Source organism: Bos indicus, chromosome 10 (genome assembly GCF_029378745.1).
Source record: "Bos indicus isolate NIAB-ARS_2022 breed Sahiwal x Tharparkar chromosome 10, NIAB-ARS_B.indTharparkar_mat_pri_1.0, whole genome shotgun sequence".
Classification (NCBI taxonomy): Eukaryota; Metazoa; Chordata; class Mammalia; order Artiodactyla; family Bovidae; genus Bos; species Bos indicus.
The window spans coordinates 90,788,809-90,801,918 of record NC_091769.1 but is presented as its reverse complement, the minus strand read 5'-3'; the positions used below and the strand labels follow the sequence as shown (position 1 = coordinate 90,801,918).

The 13,110-nt window shown below is 39.5% G+C and overlaps 1 protein-coding gene across 14 annotated transcripts in view; it reads right to left on the bottom strand.

Annotated features, from left to right (window-relative positions):
- NRXN3 (neurexin 3) overlaps nucleotides 1-13,110 on the bottom strand; it is a 1,810,124-nt gene that overhangs the window by 93,664 nt on the left and 1,703,350 nt on the right. The gene's annotated exons all lie outside the window — the stretch shown is intronic.

Genomic DNA, 13,110 nt, shown 5'->3' with positions numbered 1-13,110 from the left:
GATTCCTCAGTTCAAAATGTTTTGTAAATTTATTTTAAAACATGAGTCCCATCCTAGGGCGATGAGAGCACACTGAAGTCCCTGGTTGCAAGAGCCAGTTCCCTGTCTTTGCTCTAAGGCACTTTTTTTTTTTTTTTTTAATAATTTAACTCAATCCCACAGAACTCAGTTGACAAGGCCTTCTGCCAATGGTCTTGTGTATCAAATTAGATGTGATCATGTCTGTATGAGAATATTTGGCATTTGATGTTTCTGAGTACAGGAATTCAGCTCAGGAATTGGCTTTTTGAAAAGCTAAGTGTCTCTCAGGGGTGTCAGATAATTCATTGATAAATAAGATGCAGGTGACCTTTGGCATGCTTTGTTAATCATGTCACATGAACTTATATTACTCCAGTCACCAGTTAACGTGGCAGCCACTACTCCCAGGAGAAAAGCCTGTTTCTGGAGGCAGAGACGGAGTTCACAGCAAATAGCCGCACGGAGTGGACATATGGGTCTGGTTATCCTGACAAAATAATTAGACAAGTACACAGAGAGACCGTACTAGGATATTCGATGCAGGGTATTTTTTCTTTTCTAATAATGATACCAATAAAACATTAGAAATATCCTAATTACCCAACAATAGAGGATTGATTAAATAAGAATGAATGAAGAATAAAAATGTGCCTGGATATAGACATGGGAATATGGATTCATATGTCCAAAAATTGGTTTATTATAAATAAATGCTATATGAATACTGTTCCCCCACCCACCCACCTTTAACACTGAATTGGACATATCTTTACATGCCATTGCATGTGGGTGCATTTATTACTGAAATCAAAGTATAAGACTATGAAAACACTGATGTTTTTAAATACCTGAAGTTTATAAAACTTTTGGAATTAAAAGTAGGGAATGTGAAAAGTAACAGATGTTTCCTTTTTACTTCCTAATCAGTCATGTTGAACTTGTGATCTCCTATTGCAGAGGTGAGTCCTTAGTCAGAATGACCTTCTCATGATTTTTTGAAAATATGAATATAGTTATTTACTTATTTGGTTGTGTTGCACCCTAGTTGCGGCAAGCAGGAGCTTTATTTCAGCATGCAAACTTCTCTCTAGTGTGGCAAACAGGCTCTACAGCGTGGGCTCAGGAGTTTGCAGGATGTGGGTTTAGTTGCCCTGTGGCATGTGCAATCATCCCAGACCAGGGATTGAATCTGTGTTCTCTGCATTGGGAGGCAGATTCTTAAACACTGGCCCACCGGGGAAGTCCTCAGCTCATGATTTATAATCAAAGCTTCACTCATACAGACCATATAGAATTTCCTGGCAGTATGCTATTTGCTATAGATAAAATGAATGAGATCAAGTCTGCTGAGGGAAGCAGCAAGTCAGTGAGTAATCTATTGGAACAGAGCAGATTGGAGGCATCACTAGGCACACACCGTCTCCTCTGCTGTCACAGAAGCTGCCAGTAATACACTGGGAAGGTACCACACCACGTGGGGTTACTGTAAGACTAACTGAGCCAAATGAATGTCAAGTTCCCACTCCAGCACTTGTAATACACAAAGGTTCAATGAATGGTAGGAAGAGGACAGGAAAGAAGATGCTCTCTTGAAAGAGCATTGGTCGTATGTCTGAAGGCACTGGGAACCAAATTTTGGTGTCAAGATATTTGGACAGGCTGCTAGTGAAATGCTCAGGAATGTTTTTGTCTTCTATTTATCAGGCTCACCTGTGGTTCTTTTATCTTGTCTCCTACGATATAAATCACCAACACCATCTGATAGGTTGAAGCTGAGCTTCCATCCAAGTAGAATTAACGTGGTATTTTATGCCAAAATGTTATCAGGATAAAGCATGAAGCTTCCAGTCAGGTTGACAAATAATAAAGTGGAAATTTTAAGGTGAATTAGACAAGATCATTGGTCTCAACTGACTGAATAGTTCTGTGGTATGTTTGCAGTATGCGTGTGTGTGTGTGTGTGGATGTTGGAAGGATGCATGTGTGGGGGGGGTAAAGACCAATTTACAACAGAAACAATAAAAAAAAATTCAGAACACTGGTGACATAATAGAAAACAAAATAATATAAGAAATGAGCAGAAAAACAAAACAAAAAAAGCTGCCTTGAGAACCAGTCTATGTAGACATTGGCTATGCATGTTCTAATGCCATACTTTTTGGCCTAGATCTGGGCTGGATGAAGCATAAGCTGGACTCAAGATTGCCAGGAGAAATATCAATAACCTCAGATATGCAGATGATAACACCCTTAAGGCAGAAAGCGAAGAAGAACTAAACAGCCTCTTGATGAAGGTGAAAGAGGAGAGTGAAAAGGCTGGTTTAAAACTCACCATTCAAAAATCCAAGGTCATGGCATCTGGTCCCATCACTTCATGGCAAGTAGATGGGGAGACAATGAAAACAGTGACAAACTTTATTTTCTTGGGCTCTAAAATAACTGCAGTCAGTGACTGCAGCCATGAAATTAAAAGACTCTTGCTCCTTGGAAGACAAGCTACGACAAACCTAGACAGTGTATTAAAAAAGCAGAGACTATCACTTTGCCAACAAAGGTCCATATAGTCTAAGAGACCGTTTTTCCAGTATTCATGTATGGATGTGAGAGTTAGACCATAAAGAAGGCTGAACAACCGAAGAATTGATGCTTTTTAATTGTGGTATTGGAGAAGACTCTTAAGAATCCCTTGGACAACAAGGTGATGAAACCAGTATATCCTAAAAGAAATCAATCCTGAATATTCATTGGAAGGACTGATGCTGAAGCTGAAGCTCCAATACTTTGGTCACCTGATGCAAAAAGCCAACTCATTGGAAAAGACCCTGATGCTGGGAAAGATTGAAGACAGGAGGAGAAGGGGACGACAGAGGATGAGATGTTTGGATGGCATCACCAAGTCAATGGACATGAGTTTGAGCAAGCTCTGGGAGATGGTGAAGGACAGGGAGGCCTGACGTGCTGCAGTCAATGGGGTTGCAAAGAGTCGAACATGACCGAGCCACTGAACAACCAAAAATCAAAGAGCTAAGTGTTCTGTTCCTGAGCAGACTCCCCATCAACATGCCACTCTGAGTTCTCTCTGCATAAGTGTAATGGGGAAGCATATAAGGGGACACTCTATAAGTGGCAGTTTCCTAGCTTAAAGCTCAGAAAAAGATGAAAGAATAGAGTTGAGAAAATAGGAGCCTAAGAAGCCTCATTTAGTGGGTGACTCCCAATGTAGCTGTCATGGATTCCCTCCCCAGGCAAGGCCCTGATTCCAGAGCTGCCAACAGAGGCACCAAGTAAGACAACCAATGAAGTGGTTCCATCCTTCTCTTTTAGTCCTTTATTCCTTATGAGTGGAGCCAATATTTAGAATGGAATTATTGCTCTCAGTGACTAAACATTTTGTCCCCTTTCACATTGCTGATTTTTTTTTTTTTTTTGAAGGCTGAGTCATCCTCCAGGGAAAATCTTTTACTCAATGGATTCCACTTGCTTTATCAACTTCACTATGTGAAATCAAAGATTATAAACTTGAAGGCAGCTGGTGTGGAAGAAATGAGGTTTGAAATGAGGGATGGGTGTTCCACATTTAACAGTGTTTTGAGGACAAAGGATAAGACCATGGTAACACTCAACCAAAAAAAAAAAAAAAAGGAACCTAACCTAATAACTTTCCAGAAGTGAAAAAGCTAAGTATCACTGGACATGGCAAACTCTTATTTAGTAATACCATATTTACAAAAGTATTAAAATTTTACTTTAGAAATAACCTATTGTACCAGTCCTATACATAGCTAAATATTACTTCTTCATCTTCAAAATGAAGTAGATTAAAAGTTAAATAAATTGTTCAAGGCAAGTGAAGCACTTACATAGAAATAAGGATTAAAATTCATTTCCTACTGACTACCATCTTTCCTTCAAACTCATTATCATCATGTATGGCATTACTTTTATACAACCTGTAGGTTAACATTATTGTTTTAAAAAATAAATGAGAGAAAATCACCCTGCCCCCAAACTTAGCACATGCCCATTCAACTTCTGCAGGAAAATGTTTGAATGATACTATTACTTTGCATCTGTTTTGCATAATGGTGATGATCAGAATAGGAAAGATCACCACCACCACTCATTGGATCTTTCTTTATGTCAGGCACTGTGCTAGGTAAATAACACGGGTTACCATAATTAAGCCTCACAACAATCCTACATAGCTATTCTAGTATCCAATCCTCCTTTTACAAAGAAGAAATGGAGACTTCAGTTCAGTTCAGTCGCTCAGTTGTGTCCAACTCTTTGTGACCCCATGAATTGCAGCACGCCAGGCCTCCCTGCCCATCACCAACTCCTGGAGTTCACCCAGACTCACATCCATCGAGTCAGTGATGCCATTAGAGAAGCTAAATAAATTGAACAAGCTAATAAAGCTAATAAGTGGTGAATATATGAGCTTATATGTGATTCTGGGAAAGTTTGAAGGCAGGAGGAGAAAGGAACGACAGGGGATGAGATGGTTGGATGGCATCACGGACTCAATGGACATGAGTTTGAGTGAACTCCGGGAGTTGGTGATGGACAGGGAGGCCTGGCGTGCTGCAGGCCATGGGGTCACAAACAGTCGGACATGACTGAGCGACCGAACTGAACTAATGTGAGCTTAATCTACCTGATATCAGAATATGAACACTCGGCACCCTGGAAATTTGGTCTTTTCTTTAGTTCCCCTAAAGAAATCATTGAATTTGGGCATAATGAGATGGAAAATACTGAAAGCTCTAGGTCACACCCATGAATAAGCCATTTTACACCACCTACACATTTCAAGCAGTCTTCCTTTCCCAATACATATGGTTGAGCATACTTTCTTTTTTCTACTACTTGCGAATGCAAGGGTAGTATTTCACAAAACCAATTATGTGTAACTCTAATCCAATCAGTGACAGGAAAGAGTTAACATGCTAATTTTCTTGCAAGGAGTAAATTACCAGAATCTTGTTGATTTAGGAATGCTAGCAGTTTTTCCAATATTCGTCTCATGAAGTCATCAGACTGATTCCTCTAGAGTATGGTAGAAGTGAGAATTAGAAATGTGCTGAGTTACAGAACTCCATAAAGGCGGTTTCAAGGCTTCCACCTAACCTTGTTTCCAACATGAAATCAGCAGTCCCCCAGGCACCTTATACAAATTCATTCGGGATACAAACTACTGATACAGTGAATTTACACAGTCACACAGGAATGACTGCCACAAACACACAGCTGATGTCAAATGCAGCCCCAGCGTCAGGAATCAGCTGAAGGTGCTCTCACATCTATGGCTACAAAGAGCCTCTCAAGGCACAAGGAGTATCTGATCAGGGCCTTCTTCCTTTTAAGATACAGCCTTTGGCCCGCATAAAGAGTTAAAAGATTTTCTTTGTGCATATGAGCTGATTCAGTCACTTAAATAATACATGTAATCAAAAGTAAGTTAAGTGATAGAAACTGGATATTATGGCTCAATCGGGAAGAGTTCTAGTTGAGATGACTTTCCACAGAAATTTTAAGCTTTAAGATTTAAATGAAATCCATTCCACTGTTGCTCAAACTTCCACAGTCTAATGAGAAAGGTATTTGGAGGACAACAGAATGCATTTCTTATCTATTGGCCAAATAATCTGTGTTACATCTGGGAAAAGAACAGTCTCCCTACACAGCTATGTTAGATCGAGCATTAAGTTCAGTGCCTCTTCATGAGATACTGAAATACAGAAATGCAGTGAAGGAAGGTCTGTTGGGTGGCCAAATGTTTCCTAGTTAGTTACTGGTGAGTTAAAAGCGAGGGTCAACAACAACCAAAGACAAATACTAGCTGTATAAAGATATATCACACATTTGTTTCTTCTTTTCTGTTTTGCATTATCTCTCACTATTCTATTATCAGCAGCGGGTTCTCATTTTCTCTCTTAGCTACATCAATACCTTATTCCTCAACCATAACCTCCTAGAGCAATAACTTATGTTTTTCTATCAGACATAGATCACTTGCTATGTGCATAATTAGTGAATGACTATGAAGCGCATCTGCCCTGGGGCCACCTTTGGTGACCGTGATGGGACACATGTAACCCAAGGGCAATGAGGCCAAGGGGGTGCCCGGCTGCCAGCGGAGGGTTCGCAGGCACAGCCACATGCATCTCTGAGCTCCTCTGATTTGTGCCAGGTGCCCCTCGTCAGTGTGAAGAAAGACAAGTCCTGATAACCCAGAGGACAAAATGTGCCGGTGGCCTCTTTGAGGCTCTCTTGCTGAGGGCACCTGAGAAAGGTCAGCAGCAGTGGGAGGAGGCAAATTCATCCAACACAAGGGAGGATCTGAGGGACTTCCCCTTGGGTAAGTATACTTGCTTTGCATTTTAAAGCAAATTTATTTTTAAGTTCCCCCTTGCCCTTTAAGAAATAATTTTTTCTTTAGTCACATCCTTTGCTTGAATATTTTTTCTCCTTATTTCCTCCTCCATCTTGTCCCTCTTTCTCCCACTAACTTCTTTCCTTCCCGCCAAAGAAAATACCACAGGCCACAAAGCTGTGTGCTGTGACTTCTTAGAAAGTCTTTGTTGTTGTTGTTGTTAAAGGTTAACTTAGTCAAATATATGCTCTAAGGCTTGGAATTAGAAATCATAATTATTATTTTTCCAAATACCTAAGAATAAAACTGATATTTGCATTAGGAAACTTGGGGGTCCTTCTTGTAGTCCGTTATTAGAACTATTTCTATGGGTTAAATGTTCTTTGGACATTTAATTATTACTAGTAGTAAGTATTGTAGTAACCATTACTAGACTTAGCTCACTTTGCTTCTCTTTTTGAGAAGTCCTATGCCTTCTGGCCCACAGCTCGGTATGATCCCACCTAATATATACACACACACACACACACACACACACACACACACACACACACACACACATATATTAAAGCTGTATGAAGAGATAATTTCCCTGTATACCAATTACAGGAATTATCCCACTTCAGTTCCAATACTACATCTTAGTCATGTAACACAGTATTCATTCCTCCAGTCAGAGACTGAAAATATTTATAAAGACAGATCTCATCTACCTACATGACTCTGTTTGAACGTCATACAAATATATTTTGATCTGATTTCCTATTGCCAAATAAATAGCCTGGATTTCCTTTCTTCTATGAAATTAAGCTTTCATTTGTGCATCTTTCCAATCAAGACATTATATTCCATCCTAGAGTAATCCTTACTATTTATATGGTAAGTTTATGACTAAGCTTGGGTTAAAACAGTATTTCAGGAATATTAAATTTTTACTTTGAAGTACTACTCTAAACTATTTATCAAATAAAATACTTTATTACATATAAGAATTCAAACCTCTTTTTGAATGTCATATCGTAAGTGATTGTGGCAACAGAAGCGGAAATATGACTTCTAAGAAAAATGTGATGTCCTTCATAAGACTGAAAGAATATAGCTCCTTTTAATTGTTCTGAATAAGTGACTGTGCAAAAATATATATAGGGTGCTTTTATATTTAATCTAAACACCCCTAAAAGCAATCATTTAGGAAAATAAGATTTCCATTTAATTGGGCTTTTTTTCTGTAAAACTAGCAGAGAAGTGTTCTGTCAATAGTGAAAGACGAGGTTTGTAGAAGGGTACAATATCAATAGTGAAGACACGTTATTTGACTGCTTATGGGTATTAGCAGTGGTCTTTTTTAAGCTTTAGCCACTTCTTATTAAGCAAGAAGTATCCTTGTTATCCAGTTATAACAGGAAGTTCTGACTTGAAACAGCCAATCAGTCTCCTCACCAAGTAACTAAGCTACTAGGTCTTTGTGGCAAAGCTCAAAGCATTTACTTTTACTACTGCTTTAAAAATCTCATTATCACCCACCTTGTTTTGTCCTCAATGTCTTTTTCTCTAAGAGCAGATTTCTGAAATTCAGAAAATACATAGATGAATAAGAGGATATTAAGGCAAGCAAAACAGAAAGACAACTGGGTCTAATTTCTCTCCCTTATTGATGAGAAAGCTGAATCTTGTGGAATTTAAATGGCTCCCCTGGATAGTTGCAACTGTGAACCCATGACAGGAAGCCAAATCTTGAGAAGCACAAAGTGTTTGGAACAATGCTTCAGTGGTTGGACTAAAGTACCTTTGAGATGTCTTCCAACAATGAGTGTGTAAAGTTCATCTCACTTTCTACTTGGCCACTTTATCTCTGATTCTCTCTGGATTTCTGACACAGAGCTGGACATCACCTAAGTACAGCTGGACTTTGGTTTAGAGATACCAAACGTAGTTTATGACGTTTGTCCTTAAGGAAGTCAAGGAGGAAAAAGGTGAACAAGAGTGATCTGGAAATCACTTTAATGGCCTAAAAGTAAGGGAATTTGCTAATTTGTTCCATGAAGGTAATCCTATCCTGTGCCATAAAGGATTACCTTCCTGGAAAACAAGAATTTCCTTAATGTCAGTACATAACGCATTCTGCTTTAAAAGAGAATGTATATTTAAGGAAGAGAAGTGTATTTTCCATTGTCCAAATTTTTGAAGTAGCTTTGTAAGCTGGCAACAGCAAAGAATTAATATGGTTGAAAGGTTGTATCCAAGGTCACGTGACACATTAATATCAGACCTGGACAGAATGCAGAAGTCCTCACCTCTAATGTTCTTTCCACTGCACTGTGCTGCATCTTTCAAATTAGGTAAGTGATAGCCAGTGACTTGCAGACTTTTTAAAATTAATGATACTAAAATACACATATGCTTGAAGATTAAACTGGGAGGAGAAAAAGAGCAGATCTAATTAACACTGCTGGGATAATTTATGATAACTCAGTCAAACAATATCATTATTAATGTGACCTATCTTTCTCTAAAAATGTCATGAAATCCATCAATGATCAGACACAGCTGCAGCTTTTGTTTGAGTCTTTCAGCAAGACAGGACCACCAAAAGACCAGTGATGAAAATACCAGGTTGGTCCTATTTTATCCAGGTGCTCTGATATCAGTGTACAAACCAGACCAGACACATCGCATCTCTTCTGTGCACCTCATTTTAAAAGGTGAAATGAAGAGGCTGCCTTTGTTTTTACTTTCAAAAATGAATATGTTGCTAATTTAAAAGCAATAAATAGCTCCTCAAGAAAACTAATTTGTGCACACCCGCAGTCTATCAGCTTGGAGGTGGGCATCCAACCAAATACCCTCCTGAAATGAAAGGTTCACAGAGGGCACGAAGCTCGCCTGGTTCCAGAGGTGAAGCTGGACTTTGCAGTGCTGCAATCACGGTGGGTATGCATTCCACTTAGACCACAGCATCCAGTGTATTTCAAGTGAACCCTTAACCGAGGTATACAGACAGGGGCATGAGACAGGTACAGACTGATCACAGAAGCATGGTCACCAGAAAACACCCTATTCTTTCTTTGTCTTCCCCTGCTAGCTAAACTTTCAGGTTCTCAGGAGTAAAGCCAGCTTGTACATCCGGCTTCCTGGCTTCCTCAGTTTGAGCAGACTTGAGAACTGGGTCAGAGGTAGAATGATTCCATCCCAGATTCGCTTGGCAAAATACTGTTACAGGAAGCACATTGATCACAGATGCTTTTTGAAATGACTAAGTCCATTAGGAATCAGAAGAGATGAGAAAGGCAAAGGAGAAAGGAAAGATATACCCATTTGAATGCACAGTTCAAAAGAATAACAAGGAGAGATAAGAAAGCCTTCCTCAGTGATCAATGCAAAGAAATAGAGGAAAACAATGAATGGGAAAGACTAGAGCTCTCTTCAAGAAAATTAGAGATACCAAGGGAAATTTTCATGCAAAGATGGACACAAAGAAATGGTATGGACCTAACAAAACCAGAAGATATTAAGAAGAGGTGGCAAAAATACACAGAAGAACTGTACAAAAAAGAGCTTCACAACCCAGATAATCACGATGGTGTGATCACTCACCTAGAGCCAGACATCCTGGAATGTGAAGTCAAGTGGGCCTTAGAAAGCATCACTACAAACAAAGCTAGTGGAGGTGATAGAATTCCAGTTAAACTATTTCAAATCCTAAAAGATGATGCTGTGAAAGTGCTGCACTCAACATGCCAGCAAATGTGGAAAACTCAGCCATGGCCACAGGACTGGAAAAGGTCAGTTTTCATCCCAATCCCAAAGAAAAGCAACGCCAAAGAATGTGCAAACTATTGCACAACTGCACTCATCTCACACGCTAGCAAAGTAATGCCCAAAATTCTCCAAGCCAGGCTTCAACAGTACGTGAACCATGAAACTCCAGATGTTCAAGCTGGTTTTAGAAAAGGCAGAGGAACCAGAGATCAAATTGTCAACATTCATTGGATCTTGGAAAAAGCCAGAGTGTTACAGAAAAACGTCTACTTCTGCTTTATTGACTATGCCAAAGCCTTTGACTATGTGGATCACAACAAATTGTGCAAAATTCTTAAAGAGATAGGAATACCAGGCCACCTGACCTGCCTCCTGAGAAACCTGTATGCAGGTCAAGAAGCAACAGTTAGAACTGGACATGGAACAACAGACTGGTTCCAAGTTGGGAAAGGAGCACGTCAAGGCTGTATATTGTCAACCTGCTTATTTAAATTATATGCAGAGTACATCACGTGAAATGCCAGGCTGGATGAAGCAGAAGCTGGAATCAAGATTGCCAAGAGAAATATCAATAACCTCAGATATGCAGATGATACCACACTTAAGGCAGAAAGCGAAGAAAAACTAAAGAGCCTCTTGATGAAAGTGAAAGAGGAGAGGGAAAAAGTTGACTTAAAACTCAACATTCAAAAAATGAAGATCAGGGCATCTGGTCCCATCACTTCATGGCAAACAGATGGGGAAACAGTGATAGACTTCATATCTTTGTGCTCCAAAATCACTGCAGATGGTGACTATAGCCATGAAATTAAAAGATGTTTCCTCCTTGGAAGAAAAGCTATGACCAACCTAGACAGCATATTAAAAAACAGAGACTTTACTTTGCCAACAAAAGTCCATCTAGTCAAAGCTATGGTTTTTCCAGTAGTCATATATGGATGTGAGAGTTGGGCTATAAAGAAAGCTGAGCACCAAAGAACTGATGCTTTTGAATTGTGGTGTTGGAGAAGACTCTTGAGAGTCCCTTGGACTGAAAGGAGATCCAACTAGTCCATCCTAAAGGAAATCAGTCCTGAAAATTCATTGGAAGGACTGATGTTGAAGCTGAATCTCCAATATTTTGGCCACCTGATGTGAAGAACTGACTCACTGGAAAAGACCCTGATGCTGGAAAAGATAAAAGTCAGGCAGAGAAGGGGACAACAGAGGCTTAAGATGGTTGGATGGCATCAACGACTCAATGGACATGAGTTTGAGTAAACTTCGGGAGTTGGTGATGGTCAGGGAGGCCTGGTGTGCTGCAGTCCATGGGGTCACAAAGAGTTGGACACTACTGAGCGACTGAAGTCCATTAGGAATAACAGAGTTGGGCTGGGACCTCCCTATTTTTTATTGGCATTTTCTACTTTGGCACAAAACAGCACAGTATCTTGGGCAGAATATTAAGATTTAGTTTTCTGGTTTGAATCAGTAACGATATGACAAAGAAAGAAAATCTATAAAATAACAGCACTTTTTTTTTTCAAATATGTATTTAAAGGTACAAAGGTAAGTTAAGTTTTATCTTTATACTCAATTCTGAATTATATTTATTTCGTTGATGTTTCAGCTAGCCCCAGATGGAGAGATCCTCTCTCAAAGCAAAATAATCACTCTCAGAATTAGAAAAGGAAAATTTTCTTCATGCATGACTCAAAGATGACTTATTTTTCATTTATATGAAGGAATCAACCCATAGTGGGAGAGGGAGAGGAAAAACATATCTGAACGTGTTTTAAAATTAAATGCCAAAAGCAAACATGTCTATATTTTGTGAGGAAATCATGATTTACTGAAAGTTTTTGAAAAGTCATCAGTAGTTCACTAACTTGGCTCTGGGTACCTCATTCTGTAGTATACACTGTGCCTGTTTTATCTTCAGTGAATCAGAGATATGATCAATTTGCTGGGACCTCCAAGAGAATTACCAAAATAGAGATAAGAGATTTTCTGGCATAAAAGAATGAGTAAAGGAAAATTGCTCAATTTTCAATTGTAAGATTGGGGGAGTGACCCTTATGTAAAGATAAATATACAGATGGGTAGTGCTTTAAGTAAAACTTAAATGTGGAAATCAGCATTTGCATAGAAGATAAGATAAAGAGTAATTATTTGCTTTGGAAAAAGATTAATAATAGGGTTTACTCAAATAGCAAGTTCTTCCACATCTTTAAGCAATGACTTAATATCCAAAGACTCAGTTCCTACCCACCTCTTCAGGAACCTTCCCAGCATGTAACGCAAGATGCCTCAGTTTGGGGCGAAATGGGTACATGTACATGTATGGCCGAGTCCCTTCACTTTTCACCTGAAATTATCACAACATTGCTTGTTAACTGGATATCAGTTCAGTTCAGTAGCTCAGTCATGTCCGACTCTTTGCGACCACATGAATCGCAGCACGCCAGGCCTCCCTGCCCATCACCAAATCCCGGAGTTTACTCAGACTCAACGTCCATCGAGTCAGTGATGCCATCCAGCCATCTCATCAGCTGTCGTCCCCTTCTCCTCCTGCCCCCAGTCCCTCCCAGCATCAGTGTCTTTTCCAATGAGTCAGCTCTTCGCATGAGGTGGCCAAAGTACTGGAGTTTTAGCTTTAGCATCATTCCTTCCAAAGAAATCCCAGGGCTGATCTACTTCAGAATGAACTGGTTGGATCTCCTTGCAGTCTTCTCCAACACCACAGTTCAAAAGCATCAATTTTTCAGTGCTCAGCTTTCTTCACAGTCCAACTCTCACATCCATACATGACCACAGGAAAAACCATAGCCTTGACTAGATGAACCTTTGTTGGCAAAGTAATGTCTCTGCTTTTGAATATGCTATCTAGGTTGGCCATAACTTTCCTTCCAAGGAGTAAGCTTCTTTTAATTTCATGGCTGAAGTCACCATCTGCAGTGATTTTGGAGCCCAGA